This window comes from Triturus cristatus, chromosome 11, assembly GCF_964204655.1.
Source record: "Triturus cristatus chromosome 11, aTriCri1.1, whole genome shotgun sequence".
Lineage (NCBI taxonomy): Eukaryota > Metazoa > Chordata > Amphibia > Caudata > Salamandridae > Triturus > Triturus cristatus.
Genome location: NC_140594.1, coordinates 538076347 through 538078846, shown reverse-complemented (window position 1 = coordinate 538078846; position 2500 = coordinate 538076347). Strand labels below are relative to the sequence as shown.

Below are 2500 nucleotides of genomic sequence, written 5' to 3'. Positions count from 1 at the left end.
AAAAAGCCTACAGCACCTGGTATTCCCAGGCGGTCTCCCATCCAGGTACTAACCAGGCCCGACCCTGCTTAACTTCTGAGATCAGACAAGATCAGGTGCTTTCAGGGTGGTATGGCCGTAGGCCCTAGCACTTCTGACTTTGGAGCTCTTGGCTTTACTCATTCGTCTTCAGGGCTAGCCTAGGAAACGAGACAAACCACCCTCATTCACCTAAAGCGAAAGAAAAAAAATACCAAAAAGCCTACAGCACCTGGTATTCCCAGGCGGTCTCCCATCCAGGTACTCACCAGGCCCGACCCTGCTTAACTTCTGAGATCAGACGAGATCAGGTGCTTTCAGGGTGGTATGGCCGTAGGCCCTAGCACTTCTGACTTTGGAGCTCTTGGCTTTACTCATTCGTCTTCAGGGCTAGCCTAGGAAACGAGACAAACCACCCTCATTCACCTAAAGCGAAAGAAAAAAAATACCAAAAAGCCTACAGCACCTGGTATTCCCAGGCGGTCTCCCATACAGGTACTAACCAGGCCCGACCCTGCTTAACTTCTGAGATCAGACGAGATCAGGTGCTTTCAGGGTGGTATGGCCGTAGGCCCTAGCACTTCTGACTTTGGAGCTCTTGGCTTTACTCATTCGTCTTCAGGGCTAGCCTAGGAAACGAGACAAACCACCCTCATTCACCTAAAGCGAAAGAAAAAAAATACCAAAAAGCCTACAGCACCTGGTATTCCCAGGCGGTCTCCCATCCAGGTACTAACCAGGCCCGACCCTGCTTAACTTCTGAGATCAGACGAGATCAGGTGCTTTCAGGGTGGTATGGCCGTAGGCCCTAGCACTTCTGACTTTGGAGCTCTTGGCTTTACTCATTCGTCTTCAGGGCTAGCCTAGGAAACGAGACAAACCACCCTCATTCACCTAAAGCGAAAGAAAAAAAATACCAAAAAGCCTACAGCACCTGGTATTCCCAGGCGGTCTCCCATCCAGGTACTAACCAGGCCCGACCCTGCTTAACTTCTGAGATCAGACGAGATCAGGTGCTTTCAGGCTGGTATGGCCGTAGGCCCTAGCACTTCTGACATTGGAGCTCTTGGCTTTACTCATTCGTCTTCAGGGCTAGCCTAGGAAACGAGACAAACCACCCTCATTCACCTAAAGCGAAAGAAAAAAAATACCAAAAAGCCTACAGCACCTGGTATTCCCAGGCGGTCTCCCATCCAGGTACTAACCAGGCCCGACCCTGCTTAACTTCTGAGATCAGACGAGATCAGGTGCTTTCAGGGTGGTATGGCCGTAGGCCCTAGCACTTCTGACTTTGGAGCTCTTGGCTTTACTCATTCGTCTTCAGGGCTAGCCTAGGAAACGAGACAAACCACCCTCATTCACCTAAAGCGAAAGAAAAAAAATACCAAAAAGCCTACAGCACCTGGTATTCCCAGGCGGTCTCCCATCCAGGTACTAACCAGGCCCGACCCTGCTTAACTTCTGAGATCAGACGAGATCAGGTGCTTTCAGGGTGGTATGGCCGTAGGCCCTAGCACTTCTGACTTTGGAGCTCTTGGCTTTACTCATTCGTCTTCAGGGCTAGCCTAGGAAACGAGACAAACCACCCTCATTCACCTAAAGCGAAAGAAAAAAAATACCAAAAAGCCTACAGCACCTGGTATTCCCAGGCGGTCTCCCATCCAGGTACTAACCAGGCCCGACCCTGCTTAACTTCTGAGATCAGACGAGATCAGGTGCTTTCAGGGTGGTATGGCCGTAGGCCCTAGCACTTCTGACTTTGGAGCTCTTGGCTTTACTCATTCGTCTTCAGGGCTAGCCTAGGAAACGAGACAAACCACCCTCATTCACCTAAAGCGAAAGAAAAAAAATACCAAAAAGCCTACAGCACCTGGTATTCCCAGGCGGTCTCCCATCCAGGTACTAACCAGGCCCGACCCTGCTTAACTTCTGAGATCAGACGAGATCAGGTGCTTTCAGGGTGGTATGGCCGTAGGCCCTAGCACTTCTGACTTTGGAGCTCTTGGCTTTACTCATTCGTCTTCAGGGCTAGCCTAGGAAACGAGACAAACCACCCTCATTCACCTAAAGCGAAAGAAAAAAAATACCAAAAAGCCTACAGCACCTGGTATTCCCAGGCGGTCTCCCATCCAGGTACTAACCAGGCCCGACCCTGCTTAACTTCTGAGATCAGACGAGATCAGGTGCTTTCAGGGTGGTATGGCCATAGGCCCTAGCACTTCTGACTTTGGAGCTCTTGGCTTTACTCATTCGTCTTCAGGGCTAGCCTAGGAAACGAGACAAACCACCCTCATTCACCTAAAGCGAAAGAAAAAAAATACCAAAAAGCTTACAGCACCTGGTATTCCCAGGCGGTCTCCCATCCAGGTACTAACCAGGCCCGACCCTGCTTAACTTCTGAAATCAGACGAGATCAGGTGCTTTCAGGGTGGTATGGCCGTAGGCCCTAGCACTTCTGACTTTGGAGCTCTTGGCTTTACTC

The 2500-nt window shown here is 50.5% G+C and overlaps 11 non-coding genes across 11 annotated transcripts; all 11 read right to left on the bottom strand.

The window, feature by feature from the left end:
- Nucleotides 1-4: 4 nt before the first annotated feature.
- LOC146784676 (5S ribosomal RNA) lies at nucleotides 5-123 on the bottom strand. The gene has a single exon (XR_014971768.1). It is a non-coding gene; the product is annotated as a 5S ribosomal RNA (ribosomal RNA).
- A 115-nt stretch (nucleotides 124-238) lies between these two features.
- LOC146784675 (5S ribosomal RNA) lies at nucleotides 239-357 on the bottom strand. The gene has a single exon (XR_014971713.1). It is a non-coding gene; the product is annotated as a 5S ribosomal RNA (ribosomal RNA).
- A 115-nt stretch (nucleotides 358-472) lies between these two features.
- LOC146784674 (5S ribosomal RNA) lies at nucleotides 473-591 on the bottom strand. Its single transcript, XR_014971724.1, has one exon. It is a non-coding gene; the product is annotated as a 5S ribosomal RNA (ribosomal RNA).
- Nucleotides 592-706: 115 nt separating this feature from the next.
- On the bottom strand, nucleotides 707-825 carry LOC146784673 (5S ribosomal RNA). The gene has a single exon (XR_014971622.1). It is a non-coding gene; the product is annotated as a 5S ribosomal RNA (ribosomal RNA).
- Nucleotides 826-940: 115 nt separating this feature from the next.
- On the bottom strand, nucleotides 941-1059 carry LOC146784672 (5S ribosomal RNA). Its single transcript, XR_014971771.1, has one exon. It is a non-coding gene; the product is annotated as a 5S ribosomal RNA (ribosomal RNA).
- Nucleotides 1060-1174: 115 nt separating this feature from the next.
- LOC146784671 (5S ribosomal RNA) lies at nucleotides 1175-1293 on the bottom strand. Its single transcript, XR_014971621.1, has one exon. It is a non-coding gene; the product is annotated as a 5S ribosomal RNA (ribosomal RNA).
- Nucleotides 1294-1408: 115 nt separating this feature from the next.
- LOC146784670 (5S ribosomal RNA) lies at nucleotides 1409-1527 on the bottom strand. The gene has a single exon (XR_014971619.1). It is a non-coding gene; the product is annotated as a 5S ribosomal RNA (ribosomal RNA).
- A 115-nt stretch (nucleotides 1528-1642) lies between these two features.
- Nucleotides 1643-1761, bottom strand: LOC146784669 (5S ribosomal RNA). Its single transcript, XR_014971618.1, has one exon. It is a non-coding gene; the product is annotated as a 5S ribosomal RNA (ribosomal RNA).
- Nucleotides 1762-1876: 115 nt separating this feature from the next.
- Nucleotides 1877-1995, bottom strand: LOC146784668 (5S ribosomal RNA). Its single transcript, XR_014971617.1, has one exon. It is a non-coding gene; the product is annotated as a 5S ribosomal RNA (ribosomal RNA).
- Nucleotides 1996-2110: 115 nt separating this feature from the next.
- On the bottom strand, nucleotides 2111-2229 carry LOC146784667 (5S ribosomal RNA). Its single transcript, XR_014971699.1, has one exon. It is a non-coding gene; the product is annotated as a 5S ribosomal RNA (ribosomal RNA).
- A 115-nt stretch (nucleotides 2230-2344) lies between these two features.
- Nucleotides 2345-2463, bottom strand: LOC146784666 (5S ribosomal RNA). The gene has a single exon (XR_014971835.1). It is a non-coding gene; the product is annotated as a 5S ribosomal RNA (ribosomal RNA).
- Nucleotides 2464-2500: the final 37 nt, after the last annotated feature.